This window comes from Heliangelus exortis, chromosome 2 (genome assembly GCF_036169615.1).
Source record: "Heliangelus exortis chromosome 2, bHelExo1.hap1, whole genome shotgun sequence".
Classification (NCBI taxonomy): domain Eukaryota; kingdom Metazoa; phylum Chordata; class Aves; order Apodiformes; family Trochilidae; genus Heliangelus; species Heliangelus exortis.
In genome coordinates this window covers 34158282-34177457 of record NC_092423.1, presented here as the reverse complement: position 1 = coordinate 34177457, position 19176 = coordinate 34158282, and the positions used below count along the sequence as shown (strand labels likewise).

The 19176-nt window shown below is 39.1% G+C and overlaps 1 protein-coding gene across 13 annotated transcripts in view; it reads right to left on the bottom strand.

Moving 5' to 3' along the window:
- THRB (thyroid hormone receptor beta) overlaps positions 1–19176 on the bottom strand; it is a 174228-nt gene that overhangs the window by 96148 nt on the left and 58904 nt on the right. Inside the window, exon 1 of one of the 13 annotated variants that reach the window (XM_071735520.1) lies at positions 13859–13877. The exons of the other annotated variants lie outside the window; for them this stretch is intronic. The gene's annotated coding sequence lies outside the window, so the exon portion shown is untranslated. Of the gene's footprint in view, positions 1–13858; positions 13878–19176 lie in introns of those variants that run through there. 13 annotated transcript variants of the gene reach the window in all.

Here is a 19176-nt window from a genome sequence, read left to right as displayed (position 1 = left end):
TGGTGTTTGCTTTAAACTAGAACCTGTTTTCAGAACTCTCACCCACATATATCCAAACTCTGGTAACCCTAGAGCTCCCAGTGCAAGAACCTGATTCCCATGAGCTCCCTTCCTCCTGATCAGATGTGTAACTCATTGCTCTATAGAGCCTGCCTACTAATTTTAACTTCTATTCATATTAATGCCAGGTTAAGGTGACATTGCCTTCCAAACATTCCCTGGGACTTTTCAGGTCTCCATCAAACAAGTAGCAGGGGTTAATTCCCATTTTTTACTGAGCTGTGCTATAATTCCACTGATTTAGGTGCAATTATTTTCAATACATACATATGGCAATCAAGGGGAATGTAGTATCACTGAATGGGTATTTCACTGTTATTTTTCAACCATGTGTGGACATCCCAAAACTTTTTTCTTTGTGGTAGGTGTTTGTTTATTGTACATCATCATTTGATTTAGAGCAAATTATTATTATAAGAGAACAACTCTCTTATAAGCATGGTCATCAATATAATGGTTTTCTTGCTTCCCTCCTTATTACTGTAATCTATGAAAGATTTGCAGTATACAATAAAAGATCTCTATACTGTTGCAATGCCAAAACACACAAAAAGCATCACAAATCCCAGCACTGTAAATCACACTTCCTTCCTGTTCTTGGTCACAGAATGTAATTGCAGCTGAATCTAAGCACAATGCACAAATTGTTCTCACAGAGTTTTGAATGTGCATCAAGACTTTTATCTACAGATCTTAATGCTCTTTATAAGTCTGAATTTAGATCTGCAGACTCCCCACAACACACAGCTAAGAGAATTAGATTCTATGATGAGCTGAGTAAAACTGCATCAGGACACACAAAAGGGCTTTACTTGAAATGGTATTCCCAGTTTGAAGAGGATTCATGTGTCTGCTCTTTCAGGCAATGCACTGAACAACCCCCTGACTCTCATCAGACAGACTCCAAGGGGAATTTACCCTCCTAAACTCACGATAATCAAAACAGCCAGCAAATAAAGTGAAAAGGCTGGTAATTCACCTAAGCTACCCTTAGATCTAGCTGGGCATCCTGAGCAGGAGGAGAGGAAGCAACAGGAGCAATGTATGTGCTCCCTGGGCAAAGACATTTAAGATAAGACTGCTCAGGGTCAGAATTATTCTCAGGATTTATTTGCAAAGACAAACCATCCTAGAGAGGGAAAAAGAGCCTGCCATGAACTCCTTTATGAGCTCACATCCAGCTTTTCCAAACAGAGCATTTAAGGGATTGGAATATCATTTAACACATTCTGCAGGCTACACCCCTTAGGTAATCCACTCATATATACATCCTGAACATACAGAGATAGATAAATACATGATATAGTTAGATTATCTAAATAGTCATCTAGAGATCCTGACTAAATTGATCTTCAACTTCAGCACACTGTACAGACTGGATGCCTTTAAGGAAAACCACAAATCGATGGAGAATCCAGGACTTTCTGTGGTAGCTCTCTCTGCATCTTTGAAATTTTTGGTCAATTAGCATTCTTTCCAGAGTTGGAGGCCTCAGGCACCTGAGGAACCAAGTTCAAACTTCAGCATACCCTTTGGATCTTAGAACTTTTGCTAACCACTAAATGTTATACAACTGCCTCCTTCAAAAGCCTCTTTCTTTCAATTCATTAATAGTAACCATGGAGGTTACAGCATTTGAGCTTAAATATTTTTTATCTCTTCATGGGCTTTAGAGAACATTGAAGACTTCTGTCTGGTGATCACGGGGTTCCATACGAATTTGGCAATAATTAGGTAAATCCTATGGAGCATTAATTTGAAATAAGGATTGAGACTTTAAAAAGCTGTAAGAAAAGGTGTAAAAAAAAGCCCCCAAACACGGAATTATAATGATGAAACTCATCACAGTAAACCACCCAGTCCATTTCTCTAGGATTTCCAAAATACCTGAGACACTGCTGAATCTTAGTAACCTGGCTAGCAACAGTCTGATGTAAGTGATATGGGAGGGATTAAAAAGCTTTCTTGATTTCCAGAGCAGACTGGAACACTGCTGGGAAAAGTGACTCTTCGCTAATTTAACCCTACCGATGATTTTAGTTTACTACCTATATTTTTAATATGTGTAAATCAATTTTTCATTTCCTCCTTAATTTTTATCCTTTGCCATGGAGTGCTGAAGGTTAACCTAACTGGCTGATAGCATTGTAAGCAAGAAGAAAATTGGGTTTTCAGATTTTAACTGAAAGACAGCTAATAATACCAGGAAATATATGAACACCTGAATGAAGAACATCTTGAACAGGAATTTAGAAATCGCTCACACAATGGAGCCATTACATTGCAGAATATCTGTACATTACACAAATTACAGAAAAGCTCGTATTTTGTTTTATTACCATGGTACATTACTAGCCTTGTAATACATACTTCTAAATTATCTGTTTGGATTTATCAGCATAACTAACAACTTATTACACACATGTGGATTCCTGTTTTATAAGATATCTCAGCAGTGCCAGAAAGACCATGCTGACACCCTCTGGCTCTCATCCAAGAGGAAATGCATTGCCAGCTTTGCTGAACTGCCCTGAGAAATCTTCAATTTTATAAAGAGGAACTCATCAGGCAAAGTAAAAGACATTTTATCATTTGTTCATCTCTGTCAAAAGACTAAGAAAAAAAATACTAAGCTTCAGTAATTTGGCTACTATTATTCAAAATGAAGACCAAGACTAACACTTCTTTTCTTCTGAGAAGTGGCTGATGTCTTTACTGTCAATCTGGTCTCCTTTACATAAACATTTAGGTCTTATTTATAAGAGAGGAAGAAGCTGAAAGGGAGAACAATGGAAAAAAACCCACTAATTTTGAGATTAATTTAAATAACACAAGGCTTACCACACCCTACTGCCTGTTTCCAGGTATCACTCCAACATTAGGGGTTATGTCCAACAGGGCACACTCTACGACATCTCAAGTATCATCAGTTTGGCAGCTGAGCAAAGATGTTACATTCCTCAACATGAGACTGCAATCAATCAAAGGCACACTTCAGGATTCAGATTTGTTATGGAAAAGCTTTTCCCTTTAGGAGTCTTGTGAGAGTAGTTAATGACAGTAATCCCCAGAGGATTCCACACACCTGCAAGGATGCTTCCAAAGAGTTTGTGACTCTACAAAGATACCTGCCTCCATCAATGCATGTTTTGGCACTGTTGTAAATGGACCAGACAATATCTCCCCAGGTACAGTAGTTTAATAAATATATCAAGACTAAAAATTCAAAAGCTACATTCAGTTTGCTTTATTAATTGCTCTGAAACCTAACAGGTAGTTTTGATTCAGGCCATTGTACTGTGTTCAGAAGATAAACTGCCAGATAGATCATAGAATCACAGAATAGTTTGGATTGGAAGGGACATTAAAGATCATCCAGTTCCAACCCTTTTGCCATGGGCAGGGACACCTCCTACTAGACCAGGCTGCTCAAAGCCCCATCCAACCTGGCCTTGAACAACTCCAGGGACGGGGCAGCCACAACCTCCCTGGGCAACCTGTTCCAGTGTCTCACCACCCTCACAAGAAAGAATTCTTTCCTAATGCCTAACCTAAATCTCCCTTCTTCAGGTTTAAAACTGTTGCCCCATTCTCCTCTCACCGCATACCTGTGCAAAAAGTCCTGCCCCAGCTTTCTTGTAGGTCGCCTTTACATACTGGATTTCAAGATCATCTTCAGCTTTGATGGAGCTTTCCTGGAGCTCTACAGCCACCAAGCTTTCACAGCAAGCCAAAAATTCCTTATGAAATGTTCTGTGATTAAGAAGGGCGTGTACATACAGACTTAATAATGTTGTCTCCTGGCCAAACTCGTTGGAACAGCCCCTCTTCACATCTTTAAAAAATGTCTCTTCACAAAAAGCCCCTCTTCAAATGACTTTTAAAAAATTTTTCACTGTATGGTACAGGAGTACCATCACTTGTTCAAAGACAGGTTTATTCAGATAGAGGTATACAGAGAAACATAGACTTATTATGGTGTGGTGTAATGGCCTTTGTCATGTGGGTTACAAATTCTTCTGGTAATGGGAAACAATGATGCTAGGCATCCAAAAACTGTGTCAACAGCATTATTATCTGACTGAGCAAATGGATTTCTCCGTAGACATCCACTAGCATGGAAACAAATTTTCATTCCTACTATGTATGAAAATGTTTTGCTGACTTAGTGCCATGCAGAACAATGGACTGATCAGTCTCAGGGCACAATTTCCAGAGGTCTTGAGAACAAGCACTTCAGTCGAATACTATTTTGATGTCTCTCTGAATAGGAGGAATTACCCCAAACACATGAGAAGGCAGGGGGTAAGTGAAGACAACCCTCAGGTATAATTATTGTGGGATATTTACAAAAAAAAAGAGAGAAGCACTAAAAAAAAATCTCTCCCTTTTCCCGTAGTATTTGTGAAGATCTTAAGTAGCACATTTTGATACAAAAAAATGACCACTATAAAGATGATCATTACATATTGACCACTGATAACAGACTAGAAATTATATGCTTCAACAATAGACAAGTAATTTAATAATTTCAGATTTTCTTTTTTTCCAGTGCTTACAGAGGAAACTGTTACCACACTGATCTAGATAAATATTTCAAAATTCAGTCCAAAGCTTTTCTTAGATTTTTACACTTTTGGTTTTAAGACTGATTTACCTTATTCTACTCCTTACTCTTCCCTAGTGAGGCTGTATATTAAAATTTCATGCCCTTTTCTATATGATAACAAAAAAACCCCAAAAACAAAACCAAAAAATCAGCATGCTGTGACAGTGAAAGAGAAAACCTGAGCAGATTATCTTGCATTTAAAAATATATAAAATACATAGATTGCTTTGGAGACCTATGATAGAATCATTTTAAGCTGTATTCACCTTGAATGAAGCAGTGTGGTTTCAAATGAATAATCAATAATAATGAAGAATAATTCAATGCAACGAATGATAACATGTTTAAGAGTTACCATTACCTTGCAGTGTTTGAGCTAATAAGTAGGATAATAAACCATCACATTTTTGAATGGCACTGTCAAGTAATTTTAAGATAATATTTTCACATAATATTTTCCTCTTAAAAGTTTTATGGAAACTGGAAATGGGAAAATCTTTTCAAGATTTTTGCTTTGCTGTGAACGTGCAGTAGTGGTGTTAGTGGTCCTGGCAGAAAGAGTTTAAAATCTGTTATTTGATATAAAACTGCAAAAGTAAATCTCTGAAGTTCTCAAAACATGAGAAGAAATACAACAACTGAGATTTCACTCTTCCCAACTCAAAGGAGATCTTTTGCTACCTCTGCAATTAGAAGTTCACATGTATCACTATGGTCACAATATAAATAATACTCATTTTGCACGTCTACCCATGTCTGAAGTCAGCAGTCCCCACATCCAGACTTGCTAGCACCAGCAATGCTTAGAGCTAGCATATCATCCTTAGAGCTTCCTCAAACATAGCATAGTAAAAAATAAATTAATACCTACAAGAGTACAGAACTAAGTTCTGATCACAAAAAACAAAGGTTTGATGTGCTTTCTTAGAAATTATTTATCCTGAAAAACACCGGGATTTTTTTTTTCTTAATTAGACTGCCAAACTAGAGAATTCACTGAAAACAGGATCCTGCAGTCAAATTTCCTCCCTTTCATTCAAAAAACAATCTTTTGCCCTAAAGAACGAGTTATCACTGTATTAATTTGTGTTACTCAATTAACTAATGTCTGTTCTGCTATCTGTAGTGCACTGGATCTGCTTCTCCTTGGCTATCCAGGAGTTTTGCATAAACTTGACAACCAGGAATGGGAAATCTGCTCTGCAAGATGCTGGAAAATACAGCAAGGACTGGAACAATTCCAGCAACACCCAAGGAACATCATGGAGTCATAGCAAGGTCAAATATATTCACGGTCCAAAGCTAGATGGACATCTGCAATTTGAATAGCCCTGATTTAGATGTGTGGAAAACGTGATCAGTAAACACTGACCCTTTGGCTCTTTAGAGCAAACAAACTCAAGTTCACATTTAATGTAATTGTAAATAAATAAGTCTGAAAAAATATATCTCCATTTCAGTAAACCCCGTTTGATTATCTCAGTCATGACAGTGAAAGCCTTTTTTCCAGCTACAACTGAAATGGCTAAAATCTGAATACCTCCTGAAATCACCAGAACCCTCAGTAAAAAATTCAGTTTTTACATTCATTTATCTGGCAAGTATCTCAAGAGTAACAGTAGTCTTTCTCTTGCTAAAGGATGCAGAAAATGTAGATCTGCATAGCACTATAAAAAAATCACATATCTATAATTAATTATATATACATATATATAACAAAGTGGCTCTCAGATCACTAAATTTTTATCAAAATAATGAAATTATTTGTAGAAGTGCAGACAGCTAACATAATGTAATGTTACCTTACTGATGTATACAGAATGTTGCACAATCATAAAAAAATCTGTCATAATGCCCCACATACAAAATAGTCAAATGCTTTATCGTTCCTGTCAAACAATTGACTGCTGCTTTTTTAGCACTGAAAATTACTCTTTAAATAGTATGCTAACTTGCAGCAAAATGATCCAGAAGTCAAAATCACACTAGGGCTGAAAATTCATAGCTAACAAAGATAGTTTAAACTCCTGTACAATGTACTAAGTAATTAACTGGGGGGGGGAAATTAAAAATCACATGCCGAAACACAGGACAGAGTCCCTGCAGCGCCTGCACTGGATTCATTTTAATCTGTGTTGACCTTGCATGAAGCAGTAGAGTTTCAAATGAAAACATCAGGAAACCTCTGAGCTCCAAGGATAAAATCTGGCACCAAAGATTTAAAAGTAAAAAAAATTACTATTTCAGTTTCTGCTGACAGCCTCCACGGGAAACGCAATTATTTTAGACTTCCACTGCAGCAAACAGCTCTGGTGACTCCCTCTGAAGTGCTGGCCCGATGTTGGGATGGCCTCTCCCCTTTCCCACAGGGAAGCAGGAATACTGTGCACCATCCTAGTCTGACTCATCATCATCATCATCATCATCATCATCATCATCATCATCATCATCACCTTTCCAGTGGTGGCAGAAGTTGCCTTCTCTCCACAGAGCCACCAGACCTTCCTGAAAACTATGGAATGCCATGAGGAGGAAGACTCTGGTGGCAGCCCTTCCCCAGCCTGCCTGGCCAGGGATGAGCCCGCCAGCCACCCTGTATCCAAAGGCAGAAGAAGATCACACAGGGACACTTCCCTCAGGAGAAAGGTCTGTGGCACAGAGTGGATTTAGCCTGACCAACAAGTCTCTGCCATGAGCTATCAGAAAACACTACCTAAGCCTAAACCACTCTGGTCATGGTTCCACACAAAATGTAATCTCCCTGCCAGGAGATAATCAACTTGCAACATAAGGGCTCGATAGCAGGTATTTTATGGAAACAAGCATAACTTTATGTAAAAAAAAAGTAAGATTACAGGTAAATGTTAACATTAAGTTGACTCCAAACACTAAAGAAATGATGGGGGGTTTCTTCTTTCCTCAAACAGAATTATGTGTACGTAAACGAACACCACTATAAGGAGAGAACACCTCTTCCACAGCCATGAAACAAAATACTCTTGGCAACATTTACACAGTTCTAATCAGCAGAGTTAAAAACCAAAACCGAACAAAATACACTAAAAAAAAAAAAACAACAAAAAACAACCAACAAAAACATCACAAGTAAAAATACGTCAGAAAAAATAGGAAGCGGTATCATCTCAGTGAAAGTCACAATTAAAGTTTTTAAATTCAGCTGTGATCCTTCCCAATTATTTCCAGCACTGAGTAACATCCTGAATTCAGCAGCACTGACCTTCAAGTCCAGTTCCCTGCCGCAATGCTGCTTTCTAACACAGAAACAAATCAGAAGTTTAACACGTGTGCAACACAGAGTTCAGACAAAAAACCATTGTCATAATGAGGAGACTACAACCAATAACCTCGTTATTGCACTCATGAAGCATATGAAGCAATGTTTCAGGCTACAATCAGTTGCTTGTACACACACCACACCTGGCTGTTTCACCCAGCAAATAGATGCTTAGTAATGCTTTGTGGTTCTATAAAGAGAAACCCTTGAGAGAGTACAGGCAGTGCTGCAAAGTTAAGAGGGAATTAATTTTTCTGTCATTATGTATTTAACTTTCCCTTCTTTGGGAAAGAGGGAGACAACGCTGGGAGAATGCTACTGGGGTAACACCAGTTCTGATGTTCTATAGACTTTATTAGGAAAAAGTGTCATTGTCAAGCAACTAAGGATTAATACTAGAAAATAAGCATCCAGTTACAGAAAATATTCATGGAAGGGGGGAAAAAAAGTACAAGGGAGTCAGATGGCATCCTTCATGAACAAGAAACCATTTAACTGCAGAACTCAGCAGAACCCTAAGCGCCAAACCTTTGACAGCCCCAGGCAACCTGGGCAGGCAGGAGGCAAGAGAGTGATAAAATGATTATTTAACAAAAAAATAATCTGAAATGTAAGATTATAGCCAAGCCTTTCTTCATAAGGTAAATGAAGTTTCTTTATGGACTTTCTCCCAAGCTGAACACCCATATTAACTTGAAATAGAGGGAGAGCTTTGTAAAAGCATTATGTAGATGTGAAGCTGCTTTAATGTATATCAATTTATCAGAGAAACACGTTGTATCATGTTTTTAAAATATTATAGAGATAAAAGTACAATCATTGAAATATTTGCATATTTTGTAGTACAAAGAAATAATATATGCTAGCAGACTATTTGTTGTTAGCTTCAAACAAATAAGGAAATAAGGGTTGATTTATTAATGTGTGTCTGAAGCTGTAGGATGGTAAAATTCCACTGACTGTAGTTGAAATAAAGGTCTAGTAAAAGTCATGGGAAAAATCCCATCAACTTAATACTTCAGAACAATAAGTGGTACAATATAAGGTGTTTATTAAAATAATTTATGAATTTCCCTTATTTATTTACACTGTTTAAAGCACTGACTTCTGAACTGTGCAGATTAATTCTTAAATCTGCACTTTAAAGAAGAGTTGACATCTTGAGGGTTGCATATTCCTTCATAAATAACAAAGTGATTGGATTTGTTTTAACTGCAAAACTCAGCAGCACCTCTGCCTGGGGAACCTGCTCACCCAGCCCCCTGCCCTGCTGCAGCCCTGCCCTGCTCCTGGTGCTTTTCAGTTCGATTTTTGACCCCATCATTACCACTGAGACACTCTCCAGAATGTGACAGAATCTAATTGGTATCTCTGAACTTCCATCTTTAATTAACTACAGATCAGTTTGTGGATCCTCCCGTGGCAATGTTGGCTTTGGTCACCCAGAAGAGTTTTCTCCCTTCCCTTGTGCCTCACTGCAGCAGGCAAGGAGGGAGAAAGAAGGGGAAAATAAACTTCAGCATGCATGCACATACATTTACACCCATATGCCTAGGTGTATGTATCTAAATATGCATTTATAAGTATATACTATACCTAAAATCAGATTTACAAACACATGGTTTAGATACAATGAGAAATAAAAGGTGGAGTCCTAAATCCACAGAATTATCAGCTTCATTGGTTAATGATTCCAAGTTTTGCTCCCATTCACGAGGCAATTTTGAAAGAAAGCAGCATATACTGAAACTCACTGGCAAACCAAATCCAACAGCTGTGGTCCTTTCCAACCCAAATTATTCTATGATTCTAGAATTCTATGTTGGTCACATCCAGAAAAGGTCTCATGAAAATTCTCCCAATAAAACCCATTGCCTGTGAAGGGCAGCAGGGATGTGTGATCACACCACTACTGCAGGGTTTAGTGCCATGGAGTAAATGAAATGATACATAAAAAAAACATCATATACTATCGAGTTCATGGGGTAGTAGGATCACACTTAGAGTACTAAAGAGAGTTAATAAATCAATTTTTTAAAAGCTTCAGGTTTTTCAGAGATGGCTAGTAGATTAGTAGAGTCTTTATTTCAAGTAGTATAGCTAAGGCCATAAAACTCCATGTGTAGAAACCATCAAAGTAAGACTGCCCTGTTTTGGTTAAAATCCATCTACTGTAAACAGAGATCAAATTAAACCAAAAGAAGACTTTCTCAATGCAGTATGAGACTGTCAGCATATTCCTCCATAATTCCTTTGGTATTTTGGAATGGCACAGACCAACCAAAGATCTAAAAAAGAAAGAACAGTTTCCAACTATGTATTTGATTCTATTTTTCATTCTCTCTCAATAACCAAGTATTCTTCCCATAAATGCTGTGTAATTGTAGCATCTCTGATTTCATCTTACAAATAACAGATTTTTCTGTGTAGTAATAAACCTTGTGGAAGTATTAGCAGGTTATTGTTCGATTTGTGTGTAACTTGAAAATGAAAATTTTAAAGAGCTGTACAGATTTTAGACTAAAGTTTCTTGATCTTGAACTACTGAGAAAAAAATTCCACAGTAGAAGCCTAGCCCCCAAGTAACATTCTGACAAAGTCAGAATGCCTAAAAACAGCAAAAAAGTCCCAATTCTAAATTTAAAATATAATTTACATAATCAAGTTATTTTGAGATTTCTCAACCCGTGTCATTAACTGCATATTATAGGTATTAAGCAGAACAATTTTTTATTTGAGTGTAAAAGTTTGGGACTTTCCTCATATGACCTTCCTGGCATACTGCCAAGACTCAGCTCTTGTTGACATTTAATCTGAACATAATCCCTGAAATCTCTGTGCAACTGCTGGGTAGTATGGGAATGATTCCCTGGAAACATACACAGAATTGCGCGTTAAATTTTATTTTCAGCTCATGGCTGCTCCCAAATTATTTGTTTGAATAAAAATAAAACTTGTATACCCTTTGTTTGCTATAGAACCCTATAGTACCTCAAAAAGGGAAGTCCGACACTTCTCATTTCAGTTGTTGTTCTGCTGATGGCTCCAGAAAACAAATAAAATTCAGCAGCTGATGAAAATGCTGGGTAATGAACCACAGTGGTTCCAACAGCCCCACTGACTCTAAACAGGAGCAAGACCACATGGCAGCAGAGGGACAAGGGCTCCAGCTGAGGGTACTTGCACATGACTGTAGTCTTCTGAATGAGCAATTGCCTTCACAAAACCAACATACACTTAAAAGTTTTTTTCCCATATTCAAAGATGCCTCTGATCTTTGAAGCCAACTGCCTTTTCTTTTTTGTGAACACTGTGAAAAATCAGTGTCCAAGATTTCCACATCTGTGATTTTTGGCACTTCAGCAAAGGTAGGGACCGAATAACTGATGTCTGAACAACAGTGATGAAACTGAGGCAACACAGCAATTTGTCCTGAAGGGAAACACAGAAGAGCCTAAAAATCACAGCAACAAAAGGACTGTGGATTTCTCATTGTTTTCTGTTCGTTCAGGATTTCTCAAGTACTTTACTCCATCAATCAGGAAGGCAATGCAGAACTGACTTGAATCTTGCTACTGCAGGTTCTAAAAGCAGTAAACCATACTGCATATGACCTCCATACGTAGTTCAGCAACAATGTAAGGCTCACTATAGTTGGTGTGAGCTACCCCTTGTCTAACTTCGCTTGCTGTGGTCCAGTTTCTACCTGGAGCAGATATTGGCTGTAACTGCAAAATATAAACTCAATTTAAGAAGTGTAAAAAGATGAAAGATGAAGTTATTTTAGATTTTTTTAAATGCTTAATTTGCAGCAGAAAGCTTGCTTTGTTCAGCTGAGTTATCTTGCTGGGCATTAACCCCTTCCCACAAAGACATTTTCTACACAGAGCTGACCAGGCTCCCAAGGACCATAATTCCATGGGAAAAGTGAAAGTGCTCTGAAGCATTCATAAAAGCTTACTCTGTTACCTCTAAGTAACTTCTAATGCTAATCTCTTCATGCATGTAAACACATATCCGATTTCAAAGTATTCCTTGGGCTGGGATGCAGAGGACCTTTCAGTTCTTCTCCTGCTCTTTAAAGAAATTTAATCCCAAGGAATAATAGGAGCTACTCCTCCAGTCCTCTGTTTTACACAACAGAGTGACTCGATCCAACCAGATGCCACTTAAGTCAATGAGGAACTGTTAAGTGTTTTGTTTAGGCCATGTAAGAGTGAGAAATTGAGAAACAAGTTTCTACCTGGCCTCCATCCAGGTACAATGCCACCACTAATGAGTGACTGCTACAATTAGAGACCTTTTGAAAGAGTCATATGTGAGATACAAATCAATGACCACAATGCAAACCCCATCCTCATCTCAAAGAGGGGAAAAATCATTGCAGGTTTATCATAAATATTTTTAAGTGTTCTGGTGCCAGCCTACTGCCAAAGGAATTCACTGATAGGGAAGGGCAAGGTCTGTTTGCAGTGCAGTCCTCCCCTGGGAGATGCATTTCACGGCTCCCAGCCAAAGCCTCCAAAAACGCCCCTGGGGAAGCAGTTGGGCTGGAGCTGCCCCATCACGCCCTTCCACTGCAGCCGGATTTGCCTATTTTTGCAGCTGGCACAACCAAGGGCTACAAAAACCTGTAGTCAGCACAATCCCTTCCAGACTGACTTCTCAGTCTGTTCAGGTAATAAATACCGGTATCAGTGAACAGACTGGCAACCACTATAAACATAGTTTACATAGAAGATTTTACCCTCTCAGATTTTTTTCATGACCATTTCTGCACAACTGTTACCATCAAAAGAAAGCTGCCCACCAAACCAGCTTGTAAAAGCATCCCTTCACCTAGCAATGACACAACAAAATCCTTCAATGTTTCCAGTCCCCACAATAACAGCACTGTACACAGCACCATGATAAAGAAAAGCTATATTGATTAGTCCACTGACTCTATAGTCGTCTCCTCCCTTGCTGCTCCAGAGGCACAAAGAACCAGCTCAGGAGCTGAAACCTTGATGCTAGATACATGTTCACTGTGCAGCCAATCCTGTTGTTTTTAAGACAAAAACCCAAGTCTGTGCAGCCCACACCTACTTGTGATGTACATCCTACTATTACACCATGAACGACCTAAATGAAAAAACACTTTCAACAGGGAATGAGTGAGGAGACTATCGTTTTAATAATATCTCCATCTGCAACCAAAAATGTAGACATCAGAAAATCAAGTTGGAAGGAGAATGACCAAGAATTATAGAGAGGTGTATCTCTTAAAAATAACTTGGAACAAAATACCAGATATGCTCACAAATTCAATGATCCCTTCCAAAAGGGAACTGCAGAGTGCTTTACAAAGTAGAAGTCCCACAGAATCACGTAAACACCTGTATCTTCTGTATGTGGCAATTACCATGACCCTGTGTGATATGTAAATACATACATATCAGAACAGTAAGCTTGGTGCTGTGGGTCTGTGACAACACTGACTTTGTGAGCTACTGCTGTAATTCTGCTTGAAATGAGCTGCTCAGCTGAAGAGCACTCTCTAGGAAGTTCACTTGAGCTCACAAGGTCTCGTTTTGTTGTGTTGGTAGCTTGATGTAAAACTTGAGTGGTGCTCCTAAGCTGACTCTTATCCAGCAAGGAAAGATCTTATTGCTATGGAAGTGCTGCTGTAAGCCAGAGCAGATGGCCCATGTGGAGGAGGAGGACGTGGCTTGATACTGTTGCAGGCAACCAGAACTGCAGTTAGGAAGCAAAAGCACCCTCCTCAAACGCTAAGCCCCAGAGAGACTGGTCTGGTGTATAAAATACACCAGGATACAGAGGCTCAGGGGAAAATGACACAGCCAGCTCCAATTTGCATCCCTATACTTTTTTCCCCTGCAAAACATGGTTACCTTTTCAATAATGCCTGCTGAGAACAGTCCCTCTCCCACGCCATCCTGCCACAAGTGTCATCTGGGAGGGTGCTACTTGGCAGGGGCCAAAACCATGTCATGGAATGTGCTAGAAATTAAACAATATGGACAGTCATAAGACAGAAGTCTTGTTCGTGGTTAGTTTACCAATCCAGGCAAAGAAATGGTGAAGCAAAGTCAAAGTGGAGTTTTTCAAGCTCATCACTGCAGTTAAAATACAAACAAAATTAGAAACAACAGGACAAGAGAGAAAGAGGAAAGACTAAGACTCTAAAGTTTAGTCCCACAGCCACAACACAATGATGTTAGCACCACAACAAAGCGGGAAGCAACATATAACTTCTAAACACAAAGTCAAATATTTCTCTGGAAATAAAGAGGCCAGAAGATGAGTGCTACAATAGATATCAGGGCGCTGGCAAAGCTGAAGTGTGAAATGGATGTTTTCCAGCATTCAGTTTAAGAAGACAAACATTGTTTCACAAATTTACTGTAACCCTGCTTATTTTCCAAGCTTCTTAACTCATGCCAAAGGGCTTGGACTTTCTGAACATCCTGTTCTGTTTCCTCCAGCACTACTCTGAGTCCTCAGTGCTAAATGTCTTTATTTCAGAGTCCCATTTTCTATCATTTTATTCTAAACTCTTGACTCTGTAGGCTTTGTATTTTACCTCTGGGTAAGAGTGAAGACAGGCAGATAAATGAGAAGTCTGAACAGAACATTAAGTTATACCTATTTTAAGAGCCTTCTACAGGAAGCACCCCAAGGTGCTATATAAAAATAAAACTACACAAATTGCATTTAAAACTAACAAAAAACTTGCAAATGCTGGCATGCCTTTAAGCATAAATATAAAGACCAATGAGTAAATGATTCAACAATTCCCCAAAGTCTCAGAGCCACATGAACACAGACCACTTAACCTGTCATTGCCTGGATGCATTAGCTATCTGCTCAGATGTAAAGCTGGAGCATCCCCAGGACAGACTACTGGCCAGAAAAACATTCCCCCTGAGGGAGGCAGGGAAACAGCTTTAGTCCATGATCAGCAGCTGGCCATTCCAGGGATCTCCTGGCTAAAGGCAATGCCTCCTGAACAGAACACTTTTTCTTCTCCTTTCTTTGCCTTTTCAACAACTACGAGAACGTCAGGGTACAAATGGTCTCATGGGACTGACTATGGTAGCAAAGGCTCAGGCAGAGACACGAGTGTCATCCCTCATCCTCATGACTTTTAGTTCCCAGATCCAATGCTCTTGAGACTGCACCAACTCCATAAGAAACAGAAGCAAAGACCTTGGCAAGGCTGACATGTACTCTGGGCCTGACTCACCCACAATACAGATACACCTCTCCTGGCCACCAGGGTAAGGTGACATAGGAGAATGCATTTTTCTTGCTATGAGAAGGAATCTCTGCCACCACTGCTGCCAGGAAGCCTGCTGCTGCAGTTGACGTGGACACAAATCAGGCCACTTGATTCCTACTGCTCTGCCCTAAGACTTCCCATCTTGTTTCTTTGCCCTTCCTTCACACAGCAGCATTTCAGGCTGAGACCAAACCATCCAGTCAGAGATACAAGGAACCAACGCTTACCTTATCTGCTTTAAATAACTGCATTTCTACACTGTCTGGTCACAGTGTTCAAACAGCCAAGGGGCACAGCAGATGCTCCCACAGGAACCTTACACCCTGATGACAACTTCAAAATACCCCAGTAAGGAATCTGGGTGACCCTACACTTGGTCTCATGCTCACCAAGCTGTCTCTCAGTACCTCTCTCTCAGCAGAGCTACAAGCAGTGGGCACAGTCCCACTATGCTCCAAGACCCCACGCTCCCCCCATAACCCTTTCCTAGGAAAACTCCAGCATGGATCCTCAGTTCTAGCTACTGGGTTGTAGCTACTTACACTGCTGCCTGGTAAGCATCACTCCTGTGTGAAGCTCCCACATAACTACTTTATCTTGCCCTGTCATTTTGAGGCAGAAATGGTTAAAGTACTCTATAGACAGTCAGCTGGTCCTTCCAGAGACTTACATACTGTTCTTGTGATATTTTAGGAGAAGAGAACCAAGTGATGCATTTGCAGATTCTTCAAGCAAGTAGTGTTGAAAGATGAGCTTTGTCCTGCAAAGCCAGCCAAACAGTTGAATACCTCATGCTACAACCCTACTTTAAAGTTATGTATTTATGAACACACACAAAAGAGGAAAAAGATGGAGCAGCACAAATGATCACATGGACAATAGTCTGTGATTACAAGTGAAGTCAAGCAAATGTCCATGAGCCATTAAAACTTTTAACACATTCACATTACTTGCATGCAGCTGAGGTGATTACCAGCACATGCACATTCTAGAATCTGTGGAATTATAAGGAAAAAAAAAAAGCAAATCCCTTTGTGGCTACCAACACTGTGATGTTAATGAAGAGTATTATCTCTAGCAAGTTATTTAAAACCAGAGCCACAAGCTTATGAGGGGAACATGGAATAACATCAATGTAGGAAGAACTGGAGGTCCCAAACAATACTGGAATCATATTTTGAAACAGACTCAAGATTATGTAAGTTAAATCAACCAAACAAAGCTGGGATGAAATGTGTTTCATTTCACACTGATGCTTCAGTAAAGAAGGCCTGGACAGACAAGACTTGAAGCTCACACTGCTCAAGCAAGGAACATTTCCCTCACCATCTGGCTTAGAAATCACTTGGATTCCAGACTGCCCTTCTAATTGCCAAGAGGAAAGCATGGAAACTATTTTAAGTAAGCATCACTAAAAATAAAATGGGAGATGCTACAGAAGGAGAAAAAGAAAGTGGTCAGTGATAAATACATGCTATTTATATTTTTAAGGCTATTTATATTTGAAAGGTTTCCCTTTGAGACACTGACAGACAAGCTTCCATGTTCATCAGTCTGGTATTCATTCAACTACAGAGTATTTATAGAAACATGTAAAGGCCAAAAGGAATAAAAAATACAATCAAAATAATTTCTGTCCCAACTTGGGGTTACTATTATCACCTCACCACACATAAACAAAACAATTCCCAACATTACACTGGTAACATGCTTTGAATGCTCTCCATGAAATCCTGATGCAGCAGCACAGCACATCATGAAAATGCTAATGAAACAAGTTTGACAGGGTCTGACAGAACATACTTGCCCAGAGAAAAGCTCTTTTATATGAACTTGCCGTGTGGACCTGATTTCCCAAAGAGCTGAACACCTGATGTCATTCAGGACAACACAGCACCTGTGATAACAGGGCCTGGAAGAACCTATACAATATCAATGACAGAAAATCTAAAAGGCAGAACTGTAGAGGGAAGGATCTGTGAAAGCAGGATGAGTGGTGAAAGACGATGACAAACTGCAGAAGAAACACTGAAACAGCCTCCCTGGTCCTGCCCAAAAATGTTGCATTTGTCTCTTCAGAAGCTACGTCATTTGAGAGGAAACTGCAGCTCCTCCTGCACATCTCTCAAGATCTTCAGAAAACACCAACTACACCTCTGTTTAAGAACAGATCACATTCATGAAACCATTCAGAAAATGCAAGTTCAAGATGCTGAACTGCTTTTCTAGTGATCGGAATGATCTAATTTAGTTTCAGAGTCAATGGATGCTTGCTAAAACTGTAATCTGTTATTAGCTCTGTTCATGTGTCAGCACCATTTAGCTTAATCAACTAGCTTAACTCTCTAGCAGTCCTTTCCCTGATATATTTATTCAGTACCATCTTATCCTCAGGTTTTACTTTGCTAGCCTATTCTGCTAAGCTGGAGATTCTCAAAAACACTTTTTTTTTTTTTTTTTTTTTTTTTAACCTATTCTAGTTTGAATCAGTCTTGAATTCAAAACCCAGAATTATATACAGAGCAGCAGATAAAATTTTATTTGGTACATTTTGCTTCAATGAACATAAAATTTCCATGCCTCCATCACCTTCACATTGCCCCTACATTACATCCTACATCCATATTTATCTTTCCAGAAGCCACATGACTTACCCATTTACGTCTGGGGATTCGCCTTGTTTTGATCCAAGTTTCAAGTACTTTAAAAAATATTTTTTCTACTTGTAAATGTCTAGGCTTTTTAGTCCAGCCAACTTAACTACCTACCCAACTCACTACCTTGTTTTCTTAATTACACAGCCTGATGTTCTGTGAGAAAGAGTTTCATTTATGGACCTACGTTTGCTTATGTTTGTATTAAATTTAAATGGAAACAATTAAAATGCATTCTTCGTCCTAGCTTATTTTGTATAACCGACTATTCTATGATGGTCTCATGCTACATCAAAAAAAAAAAAAAAAAAAAAAAAAAAAGAGAAAGCACGTCAACATGCCAGTTCAGTAACTTTTTCTAAGAATTCATATCCACTGCCTGTCACAGCTTGCACGCAAGACAGTCAATGTCCCAATTTCCAAGGGATTGCATCTACTGAGCCACTTACAGCTGTATTTCTGCAACTAAAAAAACCATGCCCAAGACTGCTGAGGCCAACTGGTACAGAAAGGTGCCATACCATTAAAAACTCTCACCCTCCAAAACAAGATGGCTGCTTTCAAACTGCCTACTGGGAATAAACCCAAGATAATTTTTAAACTTTACCTGGGAAGAGTTCAGATGAGTTGCCATAATTACACCAGGGATAGTTAACATTACAGACAATTGATTGCCAGGGGCTGGGAATGCTTTCTAGCAGTATTTAATTTACCAGTACAGACACAGCCACTGCATGAAGACCTCTTCATGCCTGCATGACCTTGGGTTCTTCATGACTACTTGCAGATCACCATTAACTCATCATTCTCTCATATTTCTTCTCAGACACCAAAATAATTCTACTGGTACTACATCAGCTATAGCTTTTAGGAGAGCTTTTCTCTGGCTTGATACAACAATCTTTCTTTCATTCCAACAAGGATGCTGAGATCTTTGTCTCAAGATTTTTCTCCGGGACCTCTTTCAGATTTATGTCCGTATGGTATTTCCTTGCTCTTGAGGCAAACACATAAACAAAACACCACTCTTTTCCCCAGCTAAGCTGTGATGTTGGATCTGCCTTTCCACTGAAAGAAAACAACTCTTCAGACAGAATCCCATGATCTTAGTTTTTTTGCCTTTCTTGCCTTCCTGGAGCACAACTGTCTTCTATTTTCTCCCCCCAGTTCTTTAGTCAGTGCCTTGTTCCTCCTCAGCCTCAAGTCCCTAGTTATCTATATTTTCCTTTCTTCTGGTGCCACTCTTTGCTGACATCTGTTTCTCCCTTTATCT